This window comes from Protopterus annectens, chromosome 6.part1 (assembly GCF_019279795.1).
Source record: "Protopterus annectens isolate FY-2018-M chromosome 6.part1, PAN1.0, whole genome shotgun sequence".
NCBI classification, from domain to species: domain Eukaryota; kingdom Metazoa; phylum Chordata; order Ceratodontiformes; family Protopteridae; genus Protopterus; species Protopterus annectens.
In genome coordinates, this window is record NC_056738.1 from 42503475 (window position 1) to 42527304 (window position 23830).

At 40.9% G+C, this 23830-nt stretch overlaps 1 protein-coding gene across 5 annotated transcripts in view; it reads right to left on the bottom strand.

The window, feature by feature from the left end:
• MPV17 (mitochondrial inner membrane protein MPV17) overlaps positions 1–23830 on the bottom strand; it is a 1215652-nt gene that overhangs the window by 1081764 nt on the left and 110058 nt on the right. The window lies entirely within an intron of this gene.

A 23830-nucleotide genomic window follows, 5' to 3' on the forward strand; every position in this document is an offset into this window, starting at 1 on the left:
ATTTACCTAAACTATGAGGGGGGCTTCGCCCCCCACACCCCCCAATGTGGGGGCTGTGCCTCCCACACCACCTAACTATATATACTAACTCCAGGAGCACACTACAGTGGGGGTAAGGGCATATACCTTTTTACTTTAATGTGTCAGTGTTATGAGTTTCAGTCAAATTAATTTTCAGTCTTTTGAACTTTCAGTGTTTTGGTCTCAGTCAAATGAAATTTAGGTCATATGAAGTAGACCCATATATTTAGTATTGTCTTGTTCTTTTATTTATTATTGAATATATTTAAACCTTTCATTGTGGCTGGTCTGTCTAGACATATTTAAGCTCTGAGAGTACTTGCATATTTATTTGGTGACATTGTATGGGCCACTCCCAATAGTGTTGCTCTTGGTCAAACTACCATTTGTATTGATAGTAACATTACAAGTAAGACTGGACACCATTTGTTAAAGGCCTTAAAGTAGCTGATAAGGAGTGACTGGTGGCAGGGGAAACTACCTTATAGTCTGGGCAGTGCTGATCCTGTCAACCACATAAAATAGGCATTAAACAACAACAAAAGCTTTCTGAAACACTTTATTTGCTAGTAGTTTGTAAGAGACTATATGTCATTTCCCCCAAAGCAGTTCACAATACAAAATTCTGGGAATTCTCAAAAGATGTTTACATACAAAATGCACTCAAGGATGCTATCCAATCCTGGTGATATCACTGTACTTTAATTCTGATTTACATAGTGGCACACTGTCCTTGACAGTTACACAAACTGTAGACCTCACCCTATATGCAGTAACAGAAAAATTGCCTTGGCTACTGAAATAAAACAATTTTTTTTACTTGTAATGATAGCACAGTAAAGACAAATGCTGGGTACAGACTGCATTCTACCTCATTCATCAAAAGTTTTATGCTCACAAGTAATGGAAACGAAGAACAGCATAGTTTGGCACCATGAACATTCTAATGGCCATATAGGCCTCTTAGTGTAAAACAGGCCATAGTTCTGAAACCATATTTTTGAACAAAGGATCTGGACAGTCAATTATAAACTGTATTGAGTATGCATGTAGGTGCAAATGTAGCATGACAACTGCACACTAAATTTCTGAGTGTGTTACTAGTATTTCCAATTATAGAAATCATCACTTTCAGGTAGAAATAAAGGTGTTTTGTTATGTAATAAAGACAAAATAAATATGACTTCATACATTACACATTTGCCTCCCCTTAGAAAAAGTAAAAATGTGAATGTTCTGAATTGAATCTAAAGAGATCTTATAATTTCCCAACCTCCCAACCTCCTTACAATCTGAAAGTCAAAACATGGGCTGTATCATTACTTTCCTCCTAAAAACACAACTAGCTTTATCTCCTTTTGGACACATCATCCCAGTAGACTATGCTCCTTCTCAGAGGGTACACATCCTCTGAAGTCATCATACACATATAATAGACATGTTGCTTCTAAAAGACATATGTTGTTCTCCAAAAAGACATATAGCAATAGCCATTCAACAGCAATCCTGTAAATGCCTCTTGTTTTCATAAAGGAAAACTTCCTTCCAAAAATGAACGACATAATGGGCACAGTAACATATTTTAACTTGTTGTTACCAAAGAACTGAGATGCCTAATAAGCCATATAATTTTTATTTGACAGTGATCACATAACTCTATTATACTTTCACATACATTGTGCTTCATCAACCCTATCTCAAAAAGACAGACATCCTTTGTGAACATCTATGATGCCGGATTGTAAGAAAAGTGAAAGAAATATTGACTACAGTAATGTATTTCAGCTTGTTCTGAGATACATATACACTGCACCAAAACAAGTTGTATCAATGAGTGTTTCATACAGATAATGTAAATGACCTCTGTTTTTGCACATAGCCTTCTCTAACGTGTGATTGTGACAAGCCATATCATGTTGTTTCACACATAGCTTGGTTCTGTTCCCCTCAGAAAGACAGCTGTTACGAACAACTTATATCAGTACTTTCCTGGTAATGTGTAGTCATTAAACTACAGAGTGCTGACAGGAAGAGTAGGAGATGCTCAGTTCTTCAGAAACATCTTTTTCTTGCAGGTTCACGTTTTTACTGTTTACTGTCAGAAGACAAGAAGCACCTGTGAAAGTGCTTGTTCATATACCCTTACAAGAGCAACATGTCTGTATACCTCCCACGTTAAACTGTGATTAAAGTTAAACAATACACTTAGCCACTCTGACCACACCAATGATAATTTAAGATGATCACAGAACTGCATTCTCTATGCATCTACAGAATGCTTCTCCAATCAGTAAACTCCTTTTGTTGATCACCTGCAATATGTGATCACCAAAACTGGAAAAAATAATGTTTGCAGTAATATATTTCATCTTGCTGTTACAGGCAATCAACCAAGACCCACATTGATTTCTATAATCAAAAAAAAAATCAGAAAAAAATAGTTTTGAAACTGAAACTTATCACCTCACTAAGATAGAGAATTCCCAGAAGGTTCCTATTAAAATGAATGGGAAACAGAAACTGGAAGTGAAAGGTAATGCTGTTTATTAGTTTGGCTTTTCTCTTTCACCTCTCTGACATTACCTATACATCCATTGTTTTCAGGTTTACGGCCACCATATGAAAGACTAGTACATTGGACTCTGCCCCTGAAAACAAAACTGGGATGAATGAACATGTTTAAAGACAATTCTGTCAACAGTTCTGGGTGGCAACATAGGTTGTCCAAAAAGAACACATTATCCTTGTGAAAAACTAAATATGGCTCCCAAGAAATAATAGCCTATAGCTCCAAGATCCTGCAAGCAAAGGTGAAGGCCACCAAGAACAGCATTTTCAAGAAATGAGCTTCAAAGCTGCTGAACCTTCCAGGTTGAAATAAGGAGGAAAAGGGATCTCTGAAAGAATGACTTAAGATGCAGAACCCCATTAAATAGCTGTTTAACCAGTCCGTGCTGGGCCATAGTCCTTCCTATGCAAGGTCATTGTGGAAAGAAATGCTATAAGCATGCACCCTGATTGTGAAATAACTAACAACCAAATTGCAGCTATACAGGAGATGTTTATTGATTGAATCTTTGTTAATCTTGTAGGTGGAACCGGCCCAAGGAAACTTTAAATCTACAACTCAAGCCATTAGGCATTCCCAGAGGTACAGACCACTGGCAGTTACAAATAGCGTTACATACTTTTTTGACAATATTGCAAAAATCTAATTTGATGGTACTTTAAACTGTCTGATATTTCATACAAAATAATGTTAGTTTGTTTGAAGAGATAATATGGTGGTTTTGTGCACTATATGCCCCCCAAATCTATATGTGCCACCTCCATTCCTCCAAAGGCTTGTAGATGCATGCAGGCAGCTCCATCCCCTCCCCAGAGAGGTACACCCAACATCAGTGTCATCTCCATTAAGCACTCTAGATATTAAATCAGGCTTGGATCACCTGGCCCGGGTTCAGGGCTTTATCTCCCTATGCCACCAGAACTGAATAATTCAATTTATTTACATACACACATATATACACACATCATTAAGATTATATCAAAACAACAAGTACTCAACTAACCACTGCAACACAGAGCAGAATATCTCTCTGCCCAAATATTCTACTTATCAGAATAAGTCTGAGTGGAAAGCTTCTAGGTGTTTCAAGCACCACCAAAACTCCCAAAGGACGTCCAATCAGAGTAGGAGAGCTATATCAAATGTAACACTCTGACGAGTAGGTAGATACTCCCCATAACCACTAAATACTTCATTTGCTTGGATTATGATGGCTTCCTATACTTTCAGATACCTCAAAACCTGAAACAACACACTTGGCCATTGGAAGCAAGACTGAACTTTGATCTTTGTTCTCTACATTTTGTAATATCCGACACTAAATCAGGAGGAACGTCAAGATGTATATGAACTTCCCCTGACATGAGACAGTGAACACAACTACCATCAACTCCCTTCTGCATAGATGACCTAATCAGCACAAGGGGAGAACTGCACTTTCATGGGTGGTAAACTGGTCAATCTTTGGGGTACCTCAAAGACTCCTGAAGCCCTAGCTCAAGGAGTGACCAAGAGCTGCAGCTCAAGGGTGCATGTCAACACAACTTCACCAAGAACGTGAAATGCTTACATGGCTTACTGCATGACCTGCATCCCTTCTCAGCACAAAGGACAAACATTTGCCACCATCCATGCTTAAGTACAACATGAAAGTACTGGTTGTCAAAGCTCAGGAGGGTCTCTGACCTTAGCTCCCTGAAGTAGTGCCCATAATGCCAGCTGATCTATCTGAAGCCCACCACTCACATGAATTCCCTTATAACCAACTATGCCATAGGTTCCCAAATCTGCCATTAAAGCATTTGTCAAAACTGTGAATGGTTCCACTGTTGGAAAGGACAACCTACACTGAGATGTGCAGGTAATGTCCACCACAGTAAAGTTCTGTGGCATGGGTCTAATACCTATAAAGATCTCATATAGTGTAGATTGCAGACTTTGACATCTCACTGTCTAGTTTAAACATCCATATATTCAGGTATGTGAAAGACACTATGAAGACTGTGACCAAAATTAAGACCAAAAACTGCAAACGGGTCTGAACCTGCAACCCCCCCCCCCCACTCTGTATTTAAAAAACTGCCACGGTCATGACCTAGCTTCCTGCAAGCAAGTATGACTAGCAATGTAGAATGCCCAACTCTGCACTCTGCACAAATGAAGGAACTTCTCTGGATTGAGTGCAGGGAGGAATTCTAAAGGAAGTCTCTTGATAGGATCACCAGGAGCCAGTCATCCAGGTTAGGGAATTATAAAAAAAGTGTTTCCCCCTGTAAAGCCACTGGCACAAGAACTTACACCCTGTGGGTGCAGAGAGAGGTCAAATGAGAGCAACTGACCCTTAAAGTGGCATTCACCCACAACTAGTAAGAAACTTCTTTCTTTAATTTCTCCAAAGTCTTTTGGGTGTCTTATACCATGATGGGAATGGACCCCATTCCTAAGTCAAAGTGTGATTAAAGTTCATGAAATTAGTATTGTTTCGATCTTTAATGTCAGCCAAAAGTGCTCTTCGCAGCACCCACAATGTGCCCAGTAATGACTCCTTCTGCAGTTCATATGGGATTACATGTACTGCTAACATATCTAAATACAATTGTAAATTCTTTTTTTATAAGACCCGTTTTTCTTACCACTACTGTCTGGGTATCTTTCTTCCACATTGCTCTCATTTCTGCCTGCAGATCCTGATATTTTATGACTTTGTGTCTCTCTGTATGCAAGATACTGTAGTCACTGAGTGTGGCAATTTCAATGATCAATGCTACTCTTGTCTTCTTTTCTTTGACCACTATATCTGGTTTTCTAGCATCTATTTTTTGAACGGTTGGTAATGGATGATCCCATGTGATGCAGACTTCTTCATTTTCTATGATGCTTTGTGGCTCATGTTTTCAGTGTTTTTCGCCCACTTCAATACCATAATGTCTGCACAATCCCCAGTGCAACAGTCTCGCCATATTATTATGCCTTTCAGTATACAGTCCTTCTGCCATTAATATGTCACAACCAGCAACGAGGTGTGCAACTGTTTCCAATTCAATTTTACAAAACCTACATTTGTCTTTTTCTCCCACATGTTCAATGGACTTTATAAACCAACATGTACGCAGCCCACTATCTTGGGCCACCAATATTAACGTTTCATCTCTTGGTTTGAATTCACCTCTCCTTAACCATTCTTGTGTTCATTTCTATACTTGCAACTATACTTATGCTTTTTTATGCTTCCTGTACAATGGCAGTGATGTGGCAGAAGGACACCATCCAGCAAGCTATGGTGGCAGGGCTATAACCCCCTGTAGAGTATCTACAACTTGATATACCAGATGTGCCCACTGAAGCTCTTGAGGTACAACATGAGGCACAACTCCCCTGTCCATTTCAGAGCTAACAATAGGTCAACTAACACACTTGGCATAATTCTGGCCTGTCCTGAGAGCTCTTTAGTCTCTGAGTCAAGTCTCATCTGGGGAACATAAGAGTTTTAAGAAGACCACCAATAACCACCTCTAAAACTCATTTGTCTTTCACTGATGGCTTTTCTAAGCTGGCTCAGTCTCAGAGAACTGCCTCCCCAAAGGATAAACCTAGTCTGGAGTTAGTGATCCGACTGGTGAACTTATCCTTCTAGAAGATTTGGCCAGCCTAGTTATAAGGTGGAATAGAGTCTCCTTTGTCAATAAGGGGTCTTCTACATCCTTGGAAGCTAGTCTATTCTGGAAGAAACTGTAAATGACCTCACTTTTGTGAGGGCCTGCTTCATTCTTTGAAGAGCCTTGGAGATAGTGAGGGACACTTACAAGAGGCCCTCCTCTGGCAAAATATGTCCAAAATCATCTGTTTCAGCCATTGGGTGTAGGCACATATCAGAGCCTACCACCCCAAGCATTGCATCAGCACAGTCAAAACTGCAGCAGGCTAACATCTACTGATGGTGTTACAGAGGGTGTGTACTCTCCTTGATCGCCAAGGCCAGCATGTTTTCAGTACAAGGCAGAGTTGGTTGAACCATCAATAAAATGCAAGTAAAACAGTAGTGTTAACCAGGAAAAGCATAGTTACATGATGCCAAACAAAAAGAGAAATAAATTACTGAAAACATAAGTCTGTCAGTTGAGAAGGAATTCAAGATGTCCATGTGGACTTGCAGTGAAGCACTTAGAAGGTGGTGAATGTGAAGGCTCTCCTAGCAAAAATTAAATACATTTTACACTGTGGGGTTTAAGGAATTAATACAGAGCTTTCCAGTTATACTGTAGCAGCAAATACATGTGAAAGATAAATGTTACCAACTACTGAGAAATTGAGAAAAGAAAACACTGACTTAAGGAAGACTTGCAAATAGTGTTTGAAGGAGAAATAAGTTGATAAGGAGGATACAACAGTATTCATATAACCGGAGGATCGGAAGGAAGGAAAAATTTAATTGCATGCCTTGTGTACATAAACTAGCAGAATGGACTGAGCTCCGTGCAATACAAATTCAAGTAGAAAGAGCTCACAGACTCTATATACCCACCCAGGGTACAGAGTTAAAATAACCACAGGGTGTCCTGGTCAGATGTGAAACTTGATCCAATGAAAGGTCAAGTGCTTCTCTGCATTGGAGGCAAGGGATAACATGAAAGACTGGTGAAAAAGGAAAGTTTGTTTCTGCTCATGAGTTCCTTTTCTTTTCCCCTCATGTACCTTCCAACTGACCATTAGCTGCTAAGCGTTGCTCCAGTCACTCGTTAGTGTCACTGGTACTGTCCCTAGAGCTTAACCACCACAGCTGTCAGATGGTTAATTAGAAACTCAGCACACAACAAAGCAGCATCACAAACCCGGTCATTTACAACAGGATATAACTGGCAAGATCTGTTGACATTGCATGCTCCACTGCACATATCATCAGTAACCTCCAGCTTCCATTTAGAATTCAATAGCAATCTGCAGTGCAGTTACAGCACTGCTCACATAACAGTGCCAGCATACAAGAAGAAACCTCCCTCTTTCCCAAATGGATACACCAGCGCTTAACCACTCCTTCTCACCTCTTCTTATCTAGCTCTGCAAGTGCTCTAGACATAAATCAAACTCAAGCCTTCAAATACTTCACAACTTTGATGTCTGAAATGGGCTCAGAGCCTCAGCAATGTTCTAAACACATCTCATTCCATTTGTCTGTAAAGTAGGCTTAGGCCTAGTCCTTAAACTTCAGGTCTGTTTTGGTTTAAAATCTTTACAAACCCATAATGTCTTATATTAACTGGCAACTTGTACTATGTGCTAGCTAGTCTTGACTGAAAAGGTACTTGGCTATCAATGTCTTTGTTCATGCTGCTGTTTCTGATCCCAAATTATGCCCCACAAAAATAAATGCATAAGGCCCTGACAGTCTCATCCTTTGAACACACACTGGTCCAAATAAGGTATCCTCTAAAAACGTACAACAAGCCAAATATAAATCAAGATGCTTAAGCTTTTATTTTGTAAGACAATGACTGCACTAAGAACATTTATTTTGTACAATATTTCTGTATTTTATCCCGTTTGTTTAGCTTCCTTGCTATATAAATAAAAAAACAACAGTGCCATACTCAATCTGTGAACTCAACACATTCTTAAATAGAGACATTAGCCCTTTTTACTCTAAATATTATCTTACTTACAATGGTCCTGATGGGGCAAAAGAAATTCCTTACTTTTGTGTTAACAGTCAAATGAGTTTCAGTACTAATGTTGTTGTTTCTTTTGGCTTTTCCCGGTTAGGGGTCGCCACAGCAGAACTCCGGTCCACTAATGATTGGCAGTAGATTTTTACGTGCCAAGTTGCCAGCTCTGATGCACAACCTTCAATGAAGGTACGCCCATTCACGCATGTCTCCACGCAGAAGACACTCTAGCTGAGAATCAAACCGGACAGCGTCTTACTGTGAGGCGACAACGCTACCGCAGCACCACCGCAGTCTACCAAAATACCCATATTTTCAAAACGAGTGCAAATTGTGGACACCTCATTAATAATGGCACCAGGGTAATGATTACTGCATATAAATGAAGATGCAGTTTTTTGTTATTAATTTGATACTATTTTTATCTTCCATAGGAGACAGTCTATCGACATAATCTTGTAGATAACACTGGAGATTTACTGGGTACACCCACTAGTGTATCCCTAGTTACCCTATAAAGGTCTGAGAAGCAGTTTTTGATCCTAACACAACTGGCCTTTCGATCATGCATACATCCATCTCAAAAGAAATGGATTCATTCTCCAACACAGCAGCATTTGTACTAAGGTCAGATGCAGAACTGAGCTGAAGGCCTTCACCCAACAATGCAGACAGATAAATTAACATCAATAGCATCCACTGCAGGCATACAAAAGCTAATCAAGTTGATGACACAGACTGACTGCACTTAAATCAGTTTTGACTAATGTCCACTGTCTGCGGAAAACAATGAAATCTCAATTTGAATAACACTTTCTCAAAGCTTTTCCTTACAATATGTCAGGCTATATGTCTTAATTTCCAGGGTTACCAGCACCACTATCCTTATGTACAGGAATGAGTACAAACAGAAGACTGTTATGGCCATGAGGGAATATAGAGTTAGGAAACAGAAATTTAATTTCATTTGCTGTACCTAGTGATGTTGAGAGTCCTTTTCTCTCATGCTGGCCAAGCATTTACAGACTCGCAAAAGGCACTAAGTTCTAAGAGATTACAGATCAACTGATCTGAGTGTCTGAGCTGAATAGGGATAGAGAAGGAAGTCAGGAGGAGATGTCGATGTATGTTGACAGAGTAAACATGGAAAAAAGTTAAGCAATGTTGATGGTCAGTGAAATGAAAAATAAAATTGGCAATTTTTGCAGCTGGAGTGGCAAAGGAGCTGCAAGGAGTTTATGCAAAAATGGTGAATAATGGACATTAATGGATTTGTAAAAAGAGGGCACCATCATGGACTTTTTGAATTCTAGAAGCTGGCATATTCATGAACTGAGTTTCTGATATTTACACCATGTTTGATGTAAACAGGAAAAGATAAGCCTTAACAGTGATGTACAGGGAAGTTCCCATTCACAAAACAGACCAAGTTGGAGCATCTTCCTGTGGCACTCTGGACAGTGGTGAGTGAACTTGCTGCTCTCAGGCAGTTCCACACTGGCATGCTGGACAGTGGTGAGGGAGCTTGCCGCTCTTGGGTAGCTCCATACTGGCACACTGGACAGTGGTGAGGGAGCTTGCCGCTCTTGGGTAGCTCCATACTGGCACACTGGACAGTGGTGAGGGAGCTTGCTGCTCTCGGGTAGCTCCAGACTGACAAGCAGGGCAACAGCAAGGGAGCTTCCACTCTCAGGTAGCTGTACACTGACCTGCTGGACAACAGTGAGGGAGCTTGCTGCTCAGGGTATCTCCACACTGGCACACTGAACAGTGGTGAGGAAGCTTATTGTTCTTGGGTAGCTCCACACTGGCATGCTGGACAGCGTTGAGGGAGCTGGCTGCTCTCAGGTGGCTCCACAGTGGCACGCTGGACAGTGGTGAGAAAGCTTGCTGCTCTTGGATAGCTTTACAGTGGCATGCTTGACAGTGATAAGAGAGCTTGCTACTCTTGGGTAGCTCCACACTGACATGCTGGACAGTGGTGAGGGAGCTTGCAACTCTCGGGTAGCTCCACAGTGACACACTAGACAGTGGTGAGGGAGCTTATGGCTCTCGGGTAGCTCCACAGTTCCATGCTGGACAGTGGTGAGGGAGCTTGCAGCTCTCTGGTAGCTCCACAGTGTCACGGTGGTCAGTGGTGAAGGAGCCTACTGGTCTTGGGAAGCTCCACACTGGCATGCTAGACAGTGGGTGAGGGAGCTTATTGTTCTCAAGTAGCTCCACACTGGCATGCTGGACAGTGGTGAGGAAGCTTGCAGCTCTCAGGTGTCTCCACACTGGCATGTTGGACAGTGGTGAGGGAGTAGGCAGCTCTCAGGCATCTCCACAGTGGCACGCTGGACAGTGGTGAGGGAGCATGCAGCTCTCTGGTAGCAACACAGTGTTACGGTGGGCAGTGGGCAGGGAGCTTGCAATTCTCGAGTAGCTCCACAATTAGCAATCAAGACTGCATACTAATTAATGATTTGTTTGATACTACTGTGAAATTAAGTATTTAAAAATGTTATAGGGTATACTGATTGATCTAATTGTAAAGTCTGTGGGAAATTTTCAATTTATTTATTGAATAGGAGAGTCTTGTTAATATGTGTTACACTTTGCAGCCAAGTTACCAAATGACAACTGTAGAGAGAAGGTTGTACGAGTTTATATGATGGCAGCAGTGAAGCAATGTTTTGCCGATGAATACAGTTGATGGGTTATACTAGGTAGTAGTGTTAGAGCTAGAACAAATGTTGGCAAAAAATACAATGTACGAAATGGAGATTACACCTAAAATGGGAGATGTACCCAGCCCTGCTGCCACAGGAGTAGATCTAGAGGGAGGAAGAGAAACTAAAGCACTCTACAAAAAAACAAAAAGGGAAAATAACAGATGTCTGAAGGCAATATCTTCACCCTATCACACTTTGCTAACTGCAATGAATGAGAGTAACTAGAAGAAAGTCATAAAATGGTGCTATAAAATAATATAATAAGGTCCAACTTGTGTTTTCCCCAAATCAGATTGCTAAACATAAACCACTGAAGTCAAAAATTGACTGAAAACACTCCAAACTGAAATCATAATCAGTCAAATATGTTGCCTGTTAAACTGAAATCTGATGTATACAAACAGCTTGCTGTTATTAAAAGTAAAGGCAGTTTTGCAGCACAGCAAGCCCTCTCACCACTGCTAACAATACATTCCAACTGTGAAGTTGTATAGTCTTGGAAAATGAGGAATATTTTGTTTTTCAATGAAACAAATTATTCCTTGTTTTGCAAGGTTATGTGGCCTCAGAGTTATATTAATAGCTGAAGTATGGGGTAGATCCCACATGAGGGATGCAGGGGATTGACCCCTAGGCATCTGCGCTTTATACTTCTATGTTAAACTCCTAACTGGTTGGCAATGAAACAAATCTTGTACCTTTGCTGCAGATTTGGAATGATGCATTTTGTCTCTCCTGCATTTGGGAAAATGTGTTTCCAGCACTATGAGTTTAGTGAGTCACAATTCGGCAATTCATGATGCAGACAATAAACTTGAGCCATTATTTTCTCAATGGAAGCTGAAAATGCAGTATCTATATGTAAAATAAATAAAAAAAAAAAAGATCCTTCCTCAATTAAAAGGCAACCAAATATAATGGGAAAAGCGTTCCCAATTTTCAAGCAAACAGAGCAGCTAAAAGGATTCCATCAAATGGGATGGTTCAATGTATCGATTTTTGCTACCAAAAAAACAAGTAAACTTTTGAGTGACTGTACGTTATCAGCACTCATTCTGTTTTGGAAAGCACTGCCTTCGCTGGTGTTGCTAGACATATTCAACTTGAATCATATGTCTCCTTCTGAGACATTTGATGCGAAGTATGACTCCATTGAGGTGAGGGTTGATGCCATATCTAAAACAGATGTCCTTAGTACATTATTTTCTAATTAAGCCACTCAGATGACTTCCTTACATACAGGATTGCTTTCAGTCTGCAATATTTAAAAGTAACTTGAAAGCCATTAAATTTAATGGTACTACTACTTATTTTTACAGTAACATCTTCTGTATGCACACCCATCTTTGAGAGTAATACAACATGCCCTCTCGTACTTCATAACATATTTTCTCCTTTTCAGGCCAGAAGATCAATGTGAGCTTTTCACCTCATAAAACTACAATCCAAAAAAGACTCTTTCAGTTAGACTCAAAAGCATAAATCTGATACAAAAGGTAGCTGGCTGGTCTCTGCATGCTGAGCTTGAGACATAATTAGCCTAACAATCCACAAGTTTCCTAATGCATTTACCATTGTCTTGCTTGAGATTCTGTCAGTCAATGTGAAGAAGCCCCTCCATAATACTCATGCTGCCCAACAGTTTTTTTTTAAATGGATATTCTTCACAGGAGAGTGAGAGCTGATCGGCTCCCAACTGTAAAGTGTTAAGGGTGTATGACTGGTAGATCCCAGTCACTCACTGCATTTTTGGTTAGAACTAAAACTCTGTAGTTTTTTTTTTTTTGACTTCTCGACAAAGTCAAGAGGGTGCCAAATCAGGGAAAAGCACCAGTTGTAAGAATAGCTAGCGATACCTCTGCAAGTCTATGTACACTGCAGCTGCAATGTCATCTATAAGGTTTTACACTGTGACAGGACTCGAACCCATTCCCTCCCCTTGTGATGGGGGAGCAGCCATTGGCATTTAAAGGTGACTGTGGCTATATTCATGGTTTCATTCTTCTCTTCTACAAAGCTGACATGTGAATAAACAACATGTCTGTTTCCCAAGACCTTTCTTACATCTTCTCCCCCCTGCAGATTCCATTTGTGATCATACATTTCTGACTTCTTTTTTCTATTTGTTTACACATTTTCTGTGATAAATCTTACTTCCCTTACAACCAGTCACATTTCAGTCGCATTCCTTACTAACTTTCAATGTAACCATTTCCAAGACTTTTGTACATTTAGCATATTATGCATAATAACAGAAAATATGGCAGCTGGTCAGCTCCACTGCAAAAGAGGGTTATGTCTCCGACGTTTGCTCCAGATGGCCTGGGTTCAACTAGCAGCCCCGGTACTGCCAGGTGCTGGCACGGGGTGTACGAACTGCACAGCAACTGTTGGCTCATCCATCAATGGGGGAAGAGCTGCAGTTTGCTCACGGAGAAGACTTGGATTCAGTACTTGCCCTGTGGTCTGTAGTATCATAAACCAAAGGTTGTATGTGTGAAAGACCATATGCTCATGTTATTTGTGAGCATCTTCAATATCTGAGCATTTTATGGGGAGATAGGCATGTAAATAAAAAAGCTCTATTCCCACAAGGATAACAAGAAAAGCGTGTCAAGTCACAGTGAATGACAAAATTTGGATGGTGTTCACTTGTCAAGATCAAGAAAGAGACTTTTTTCAGCAGATATTTTGCAATTTATGACAAACACAAGACACTACTTTTCCAGGTCAGTAATTTAACATTTTACAGATAGCAACATTTAATGCATCTCTGATGATTGCTAATGCTAGGATCATTAATACTATATATTTTTTTATTATTGGAAAATTTGCTACATTTCCACAAGATTGATGTTGTCATTGTTTGTGAAACACAGTTAAAGAGCAATGACTGGAAACCAGTTCTGTCAGACTATAAATATCTTTAATGTGACAGACATTCTAACAAAAAAATCAGACGCAGGTGTTATGATAGGGATTTAAGATAGTTATGAGATCTGAGAATATTACATGTTCGATGATAACACCAATAACAGTAAAGTGACAGTAAAGACAATCCTGGAACATATAAAAATTGTTGGAGTGTACAGACCGCCAACATCAAGTGCTGATGACCTAGAGGAATTTATACACTTTTGCATGAATCACAGGAGGGAAAAATAATAGTGACTGGGGGCTTAAATTTACCAGAAACAGAATGGAATAATATTGATTCAACATTAGTAAGGGAAGTATTCACAACGTATGTTCAGGAACAAACATTTCTTAAGATTGTAAAAAAGCCTACCAGACAATGGAACATACTAGACATTGTTTGTGTTCCAAAGGAAATTAGTGTTACTCCATGTCAAGTTTTACCACTGCTGCTGTGCAGTGGTCATGGTGTTATAAAGGTTAATCTGTTGCTAAATAATTCTACCAAACTGAAATCTAAATCAGTGCACAGAAGATTAATAACAGATTATATGGAAGCAAAACAGTCCCTATGTAAAACTAACTGGAGTGATGCTTTCAGTGGAAAAATGAAGGAATGTGCAAAGTTATGAAAGAGAAATTGTTTGAATGCAAAAAAATCAAAAAAAAATGTTTAATATCAGGATCTCTGCACACAAAGTCAGGAAGCTATATTTCTACAAGAACAAGATACTTGACTAAGGTGAGAAACAAAATAATATAAGAAATGGAAAAAGTCGAACTACAACTTTGAAAACTGAAATAAACAAGCTGTACAGACAAATTAAACAGTGTGAGACAATATCAAGGAAAATTCATTTAAAGATATTGAGGATAGTAGGAAACCATTTTTTAGATACATAAGATGTGGAAGGACTAAAGAATACAAACTGATAAACTGTGTGTGGATTCTGTTATATCCGCAGTGGTGCAGTGGTAGCATTGTTGCCTCACAGCAAGAGGTTCTCCCATTCGATTCTTGGCTGGAGTGCGGGGAGTGCCTTCTGTGTGGAGTCTGCATGTCCTCCCCACGGTTGGATGGGCATTCGAAAGACATGCGTAAATGGGTGTGCCTTCGTTGAAGGTTGGACGTTGAGCTGGCACCTTGGCATTTGTGAAAATCTACTGCCAATCATTAGTGGACCAGAGTTCCGCTCTGGCGACCCCTAACCAGGAAAAGCCGAACGACAAACAACATTCTTAATGCAGTGTTGTGCTAGTTACTTATAAAAGTAATAATTTACTATTATTAGTTACTTTTAAGTGAAAGTTATATATTAGTATTACATTTCTAAAAAAGTGATATATTAATATTACTAGTTACTAACTAAAGTAACTTGTTACTTTTACATAAGTATACTTTATCAATTGTCACATTCTGATTTACTCACACATTACTTATGTGTACGGAATACATGCTTACTGCACATTAATATCAATTTATTATTAAAGCTGTATACACCATATTACAATAAAGATAAATAGCATTTTACAGTTTACAAAGCCCCACAGACCAGTCTTTATAGTCAGAGTCACAATTTAATACTTAAACCAAAGTACACACACCCAACAATACAAGACCCATAACAAGTTACAACCTATCAAATTTTCAACAAAGTACATTAGGCTAATCTGCTACTCTGCTAAAACTAATGCCAAGGACACAAAAAAGCTTACAGAATGTCATATAGGTCTAACAAGACTACTATCATAACAAAGTCAACAAAAATATCACCATATATAACTATTTACAATGACTAAACAATCACTACACATTTTTGTTGGCTCGAAGAAGGAGCATCTTTTCAAAGTGTTCGTCGGTGAGTCTATTTCTTCTTGCAGTCAGCACTTGTCCACCAAGACTGAACAGGCTTTCAACGGGTGCCCTACATGGCAGAGGTGTATTAATGTTCAGAAATATCTTCTCGACTATAGGGTTAACTGTTGAGAGAAGATATTACTTTGAAAGGGTCAGCCAGATACATTTCCTTCTGAGAAGATATGCTAACACGGGCTCCCTTCAGAATCTCGAACTACTGAAATCTCGAATTTCAGTAGCCCAAGACCAGAAAGGTGAAAGTGCAGAATACCAAAACCCCAGAAGTGTGAAATTCAAAATCCCGAAGTTCAGAGATTTTGAATTAGCGGTTCTGGTGTTGCGGTGTGTGAGTGGATGTTTGGAGGAGATGTAGGTTAAGTATTTGTGTTTTACGGGTTTCGGGTAGGGGCTTTAGTGTGCATCTGTGTGTTTTGTTAGTGTGATATGTGTGTGTGCGAGGGGAATGTAGCTCATGTAGTGGTGTTTGTGTGTTTGTCTGTGTAGTGCTACCTCGGAGTTAGTATATTTAAGTAAGGGGGTGTGGGGGGTGCAGCCCCACACCCCCCTGCTTGTATGTCGGGTAGGTGTTTGTGTATGTGCAGGGAGGTGTATGTTTGTGTCTGTGTGTGTGGTATGTTTTGTATAGAAATTGCGATTTTAAATTTCGCGTTTCTGGGGTTTTGGCTTTATGGACTTTCGGCTTCATGGTCTCGAGATACTGAAATTCGAGATTTCAGTATTTCGAGATTATGAAGTGAATCCGCTGACACTGTCTGCTGTCAATTCTTTGAAGCTGAAGAAGCTGCCTTCAGCAGTTAATACTGAAGCTTCAGATGACCCACACTCAAATTCATCCAGTTTCTGCATGGCATCAAGGAGCAGAGCCTTGCCTCTGAGTTTCTGCTCTTCTCTGTCCATCCATCGCAAACGGAACTGCAGATGCACTATGCTAGCCAGAATGAGCTCTTCACGCGTCAGAAGGTGATCGAACAGAGCCTCAGTGCCTTTAAGAAGAGCATTAACTAGCAGCACAACAAGCTTCACAGACTGCCTGACTTCAGACAATTTGTTTTTCAGTCACGTAATGGTGGGGATCAGGATTCCCATGAAGCTTTTCAGCTCCGTCTGCAGGATATCCAGAGCCATTGCCAGGAGGTGCATTGCTTGCACAAACTCAGCAACAAAGGTAATTTTATCAGGCATGAAGATGGCAATTCCAATCTCTTCACATATCTTATTCAGCAAGCCTTCACCCAGAGTTGCAATGCGGTGAATTCTCTCCATCGCATAGAAAGTGGAATTCCATTGTGTCACACTGGGAACAATTAATGCCAGATCACACTTATTGCGAACTACCTAAGCAGCTTGGGTGCTGCGACTAGCCTTCTTCCACACAGCACAGCATTTAGCCATGGTGTTTCACATCTTTTTATACTGTGCATCATCACAGCATTATGAATGGCAACTAGATTCAATATATGTGCTGCACATCTCAGATGGGGAGGTAGTGAATAGGTGCTCTCACTTTGCCCTGACTGACTCAGCACAGCTGTCATACTGTTGTAAATCACTTCACCATCGTCATCCTGATCTTGGTAAAGAATGCTTGTAGTCTGAGATCTCTCACATTCCATGAGGACATTGAAAGCCTTTACAAACTTGCTGCCATTGTCAGTAATTGTTTCCCACACCTTTTGATCTATCTTGTACTTTATGTGAATGCTCCCAAGAGTTGATGCTATGAGATCATATGTATGCCTCCCCTGTATTCTACAGCATGACAAAGCAGCTGACTTTCGTTGAAGTGTGTCACAGTTGATCCAGTGGGCGGTGATGCCAAAGAAACTACGATTCCAATGGGTCTAAATGTCAGCTGTAGTGCAAAAACTTGAAACACTTGCTAAAGTTTCCATCAGATTCTCCTTCCTATCACTGAACTGTTTCTCCACCTGTTCAACAAGAGTTTTCCTACTCATGACCACCTTTCCTGGCTACAGGCCAGTTACAAGGTTGATGAAGGATGGCTGCTCGACAATGCTGAAACACTGCATGTCATTCACCACAGTCAATGATCAAACTATCTACCTTGGACTGTGTGACATGACTGGAACCAATGAATGCTGCAATAGATGGCTGTGTCAACAAGTTCTTGTCCAACTTATCAGCCCTGAAATCAACTGCATTCCTTTTCAGACTATTTAGCTTTCCAAGTGCGGTAGGATGTGATATCTGAAGATGCTTTTTTAAATTCGACATACTGTATGCTGAAGTTCTATACGTCTTTGCGGACATAGCTTACATTTCACATCAATGTTTTTTCCGTTTGTAATGAAGTCAAAGAATTCCGTGTAAACAGATCGTTCAAATGAATTTCGACCTTCCATCTCTGAGTGAAAGCACTAAGCAGAAAAATAAATGGATGTGCGTGGAATATCTATATATTGCAAATGGAAACTACTTTTAATCCTTCATAACCTTTGTCAAAATGTGGCTCTGATTGGCTGAAGCTTAAAATAAAAGGACTGCCAGAAATACAAAAAAAAAATTGTATAGACCTTTTTTTTTGAAAACATGAACCTAGAGTGAATGAACTTCTACATTTTCTTTAATGGCTGAAAAAAAACACTGATTTTGTATCTGAAACACCTAAATAGTATATGGAGCAGCATAAACAATTGAAATGCTGCAAGAGTAAGCTGTTATTTTAGAAAAAAAAAAAGTGAAGCCCTGTCCTTTGCACTGTCTATGGGTATGGTTTGTGTGACGCCCGTGCCCTAGCCAAGTAATCAAGGAGCCTCAATCCTCACCACTAACACCAGAGAGGGCATCTCATATATGAGGAAAGGATAACAAATACACATAGCAAAGTGCAATTTCCCTTAAGAGCACACAGAGATCACATTCAGTCTGGGGCTGGTCGCTCCCTTGCTCTCCAGGTCCCCAATAAGACTCCCCACTGGCACAGGTATAGGGTCCAGATCACAGCCTAGTCGGTAAGCTAAAACCTCTAGCACCCTCTCTGTCCAACCAGTGCTTCGTGTTCCTGCCCATCCAGTGCTTCGTGTTCCTGCCCAAGTAGCTGACACACACACACGCACTTTGAGATAAGAGTTTATACAACCACACAGACACTCCTGGGAAAGGCTGGCACAGGTTCATAGGTTCATACTAGGCTATCTGCCCTGGGGCAATTATAAGCCTAGCCCGATTCTGTATGGCTTACGCCACCCCTTGATTTGAGTATACTGTGCCCTTTTTAAGGTTTAGTTTACTGTGCCTCTGTCTAATAGTGACACGGGAGTAATCCCTGGGACAAACCTATGATCCCCCATCCACCTATCGAGATTCTTCTTGAAGAGATTCAGTGAGGTGCTCTGCCTCACATGAACTGGAATTCTATTCCAGAGCGAAGGGAGCCTCTGGGTTATGAACCTGTCCCTCCAGCAAGTTCTATTTATTTCTGTGCTGAGGTTCAAGTCCCTCGAGTGTGTGCCTCTAAGGGATTTAGATTTACTGAGGTGGAGCATGTCCATTAATTCTGGATTTGACATAGCTTTGTATGTCAGGCATAGATCGCCTCGAAGTAGGCGGTATGCAACTGGGTAGAGCTGGAGTTTTTTTAACCGAGCAACATATGGCATCTGTTTGAGACCCTTGATCCTCTTGGTGAGATACTATTGGGGTCTTTCTAATTGCTGCAGGTGTCGGGTAAGGTACATCCCAAAAGGGGCATTGTATTCTATGATGGGCCTGATAAGGGATGAATAAAGGGACACAATTACCTCTCTTGATCTAGATGTGAAACCCTTCGTGATGAGGTGGGCTATGTAGAAGGTCTTTCTAACCACTTTGGCAATGTGGTTTTCAAAGGAGAGATTGCTATCAACTTGGGTTCCCAGGTCCCTAATAACTTTCTCTGTACTTAATGGGTTTCTGCCTATGTGGTAATTTGTGGGCACATTGTTTTTGCCAAAGGGTATGACTATACATTTTTTGGCATTTAGCTTTAAACCATGGCGCTGGCACCAGTTATCTGTCTCTGTGAGACCTTTTTGAAGGATGTTTGTGTCAGCTGGAGAGTCAATTATGGCGCCCAGTTTGCAGTCCTCTGTGAACTTGGTGAGCCATAGTCCTCCCACGTTTGCCTGTACCTCGGAAAAGTATATACCGAACAAGAGTGGTCCCAGGACAGAACCCTGTGGGACGCCACTTGTGACCGGTTTCGAGTCTGACATGGCTCCAGCAACTCTCACTCTGTGGGTTCTGTCTTTGAGCCAGTTTGCGACCCATCTTGTGACATAGGGGTTTATATTTAAGCTGGATAGCTTATCTATGATGCCCGAGTGGGGTATTGTGTCAAATGCCTTTGCAAGGTCCAGATAGGCTGTGTGGACTACCTTCCCTTCATCTATGGCTTTGGTGACTGTTTTGAAGCAGTCAACCAGGTTCAAAAGGCAGGATCTGCCCTTGACAAAGCCGAACTGGGTAGGATCTAGTGTCTGTAGGTCCCCAATGTCTTTGTTTATGAGCTCCATGATGATCCTCTCCATAGCCTTGCAGACTAAGCTAGTCAGGCTTATGGGGCGATAGTTTCCAGGGTCCGTAGAGGCTCCACTTTTGTGGAGTGGGACCACTGTTGCTGTACGCCATTCTGTGGGCACATATCCTGTAGTGAGGCTGAGATTGTATAGCTGTTTTATTTGAGGGATTAGTTCCTCTTGGAGTTCATGTAGGACGCAACCTGGGATGCCATCTGGTCCCATGGAAGCAGTGTTTTTTGCTTTGGAGAGGGCAGCCTTCACCTGAGCATCAGAGATGTTTTGGAGGCAACCCTCTGCTGGGATAGATACTTGCTCTTTTGCGGGGGAGGGGGGGGAGAAGTTTGCACTGAACCTGTCTGCCAGGATATTGGCGATGTCTGTGGGTTCAGTGTATTTTTTGTCGTTTAGAATCAACTCAGAACAAGTCTGGGAGTTGCATCCCAGGTTCCTAACATAACTGAAAAAAGCCTTATGATTGTCTTTGGTGTCCTGTGCAATTTTTCTCTCGAAGCTGGCCTTGGAGGATTTTATGAGGGATCGTAATTTTTTGCTAGTACTGATAAGAGATGCCTTCCCTATTAGGGATTTTGCTCTATCATGTAGTAGCTTCCTCCTCCTGTTATACAGTTTATTTATGGCAGGGGTCCACCAGAGTGGACGCCTGCCTTTGGATGATTGGGTCTTGGTTTTGTTTGGGATAGCATGATCCATGCATTCCTGGAGATGTCCGTAGAATGCGTTTATATAGGATTCTGCAGTTTGGGCCATAGTTTCCACTGGCCCTGGGGCCTTGAAGGATTCCACTTCAGTTTTGAGAAGTGAGAAGTTCACTTTTGAGAAGTTTTTCACTGTGGTTTTCTGGGCTGGCGGGTGGGGTCGGGATGTGGACATCCAGTGAAATTAATTTATGGTCTGATCTTACCAATGAGGGATATACTTCTGGTGTGGAGCATAGAGTCCCCATGTTGGTAATGATCAGGTCTAGTATGTTGTCCCCTCTTGTGGGAGTGGTGACTAGTTGTTCCATAGCATTTGAGTTTATAATTTCCAGGAACCTTTGGGCTAAGGTGCTGGGGCTCGAGTAGTGCTCCCAGTCAATGTTTGGGTAGTTGAAGTCGCCCAATATAATGGTGTTCGGAGAGATCTTCATGTTCTCCAATGTTTTCAGGAAAGCCGAGTGGGATTCCTCACTTTGAGAGGGTGGTCTGTAGGATGCTATAAACTGAAAAGCAGTCTTGCCCACTTTTAGTTGCACATGGATGGTTTCCGATACTTCGTGCAATGCCACTAACCTGGAGGTGTGGATATCCTTGATAAATATGGAAACTCCCCCCCCCTTTTGTGGTTCGGTCCGGGTTTTGGGGCCGAAAGGCATGATATGAGGTATAGCCTGGTAGTGCTGGGGTGCTCTCTGGAGCCTTGAACCAGGTTTCTGTCACTGCACAGATATCGATGCTCTCCATACTGAGGAGTGCGTGCATCTTCAGGTTAAGACTTCTGGCGTTAAGCAGCATTACCCTTAGTTTCTTGTTCCTTGTGCTGTCTATGGGGGTGAGTTTGATTTTTGAGCCTTGCCTAAAAAAGGCACTATGGGGGTGGCAAGAGCCTTTGCCAATATCCGAAAGCCCAGTGGTGACAGGTGCAAGCCGTCCCTAGCGAAGCAACGTGGCTTGTCGAGCATGTCATCCCAGGCTGACAGACACTGGATCCCCTTTGAATGACACCAAAATTTTAGCCAATTGTTAAAATCGATCATTTTGTCTTTGTACTGTGGCATCATTCTAGGTGAGGGTAAGATGCTGCTCAAGGTCAGGGTCATACCAGCCTGGGCTACATGATCAGAGAGCTCCTCTATGTCTCTTTTATGTAGTCCAGGGAGGTACGTCTCAGGTCATTCACACCAGCATGTACAATGACTGAGTCATATTTGTATTTGCTTTGGAGTGACCTGAGTGCTTGCGTTATGTGGCGGATCCTAGCACCCGACAGGCAGCTCACCGTGACCTTCTCTTTATTCAGCCTGGTGAGCGGGACGTCAGTGTGTCTGACAATAGAGTCACCTATTATAAGAGTATCAGGTGTGTTATTCAGCCTTAAGGGCTGTGGCTGCTTGCACACTGACTTTGTGGGCTATGTGTTGTGCGTGTTTTGTTTTGAGGTAGCGTTTGCTTGGATGTCTGCTTTGGAGGTCTCTGTTGCTTAGGTAGATTTTTATTTAGAGCCTCCGAGTATGTTTTTGTGTATTTATGTGTTTAGTTCGCTGATGTGGTGGGACTATGTGATACTGGAATTGTGTTGTGTGAGGTTACCTTCTCCTCCTGACTGGTTACACCGGTTTTGAGATGAGAGAGCTCAGCCTCCAGTTTTGCTAAATAGTTGGTTCTCCAGCTGTGCCCCTTTCTCCCAGACTATACGGTAGTACCAGCTGCCACCACCCACTAATACTTATCAGCTACCCAAAGGCATTATTACTGTGCAATATTATTATCCAATTGGTAAGTGTGACTAATCAGTCAAGGCGTATTAGAGTGGCTTTGTACAGTTTTACCAAAGGCATACAAGTACTCTAAAGACCTTAAATTATCTCTACACAAATCAGCCACAGTTAAAAGGTTTTAAAATATTTAATAATAAATAATTAAAACCACAAGACAATACTTTCTACTACACAGTCAGTGCTAGTCAAGAGTTCAGAGATCACACAGAAATACTTAAAATAAATCAGTAGTACTGTACAGAAAAACACAATCTAATCTTTCTAATTTTTTAGCTATTGCTAAAAGAAAACACTTCTAAAATAACTTGCTTACATAAAGCATAATGTAGTGCTGCGTTGGATGTTAAAGACAAAATGCTTAATGCCTTCTGATTCTCTCTGTTTAAATTGCAATTGCAGTTCTGATAAAAAATTACATCATTTCACACTTTCCTGGTGTTCCCAGGCTGACCGAAACTGTATTTACATTATTTTACACTTAGGCAGAAACAAGAGCAATAAAGGACATTCCACATGTAAATTCTGGTCATTAAATTTAGCCTTAAAACAATAGGCAAGAAGCCTTCATCTAGCCCGGCCGGAGCCGAATTGTAAACATCAAAGGCAGCCATGAAATAATTCTAATTTCAAAGGACCAACAAGAAATGCTTGACTTAGCTTTCTTTACAGCAGAGGGCAATGTTGCCACATTGTTTTAAGTTCAACATTTCACAGCACATTATTTCCTTTAAAAAGACAAGCTTGTATTTCAACATTCATATTTACAAATGATAGAATTATCTGCACAATTTCATCTGGCTAGGCTGGCAGCCTTCACCAGTCTCTAACATTCTTCACAGTTTGTCCTGCATAAACTTTTTTCTACAAAAAAGTCCCTCTTTGAGCATTTGAAAGGGTGACAAACCCATTACATACTTACTATGCCTGTAGCCTCAGTTTCAAAAATGTCTACATATAACCAAATATCCAAATACTTTGCCCTAAGGAATGATGTTTAATTAACATGATATATATTACAACAACTATATTACCAGTAAAGCACATCAAAGATGGC